Genomic DNA, 645 nt, shown 5'->3' on the forward strand with positions numbered 1-645 from the left:
CGAGCGCGGCGCGGGGGCCCGGGGGCTGCGGAGGGGCCGAGCGGGCAGCGCGGCCGGGCATCGACCCCCGGGTCCTGCGGGATGGGGAGCGCCGCGGCCGGGCGGGGATGGGGAGCGCGTGGTGCCGGGGCGCCCGGGCCGTGAGGGGGATGCGGGGTGCGGGCTGCCAGGGCCGTGAGGGCATGAAGAGCACTGGGTGCCGGGGCCGGGAGGGGATGGAGAGCGCTCCGGGCCATGAGGGGACAGGGAGCGCTCGGTGCCGAGGCCGTGAGGGGATGAGGAGCGTCGGGGCCGGGGTCGTGAGGGGATGAGGAGCGGTCGGGGCCGTGAGGGGATGAAGAGCGCTCGGGGCCGTGAGGGGATGGAGAGCGCTGGGTGCCAGGGCCGTGAGGGGGTTGAGGAGCGCTCGGTGCCGGGGCCGTGAGGGAATGGAGAGCGCTCGGGGCCGTGAGGGCACCGGGAGCGCGGGGCTGCAGCGGGCGGAGGTGGGTCGCGGTAGCGCACTCGGGCTGCTCGGTGTCACAGAAAGTTTGAGCCCCCCTCTCCTGGACTCTGCTCCCCGCTTGCACGGATGGCAGGTTTATCGTCCCCCTCGGAACCCTGGCTTTCCCTGCCCCGGCACGGAATGACAAAGGAAGCATCCTG

Source organism: Passer montanus, unplaced genomic scaffold, assembly GCF_014805655.1.
Source record: "Passer montanus isolate IOZ18808 unplaced genomic scaffold, ASM1480565v1 scaffold81, whole genome shotgun sequence".
In the NCBI taxonomy this organism is placed as follows: domain Eukaryota; kingdom Metazoa; phylum Chordata; class Aves; order Passeriformes; family Passeridae; genus Passer; species Passer montanus.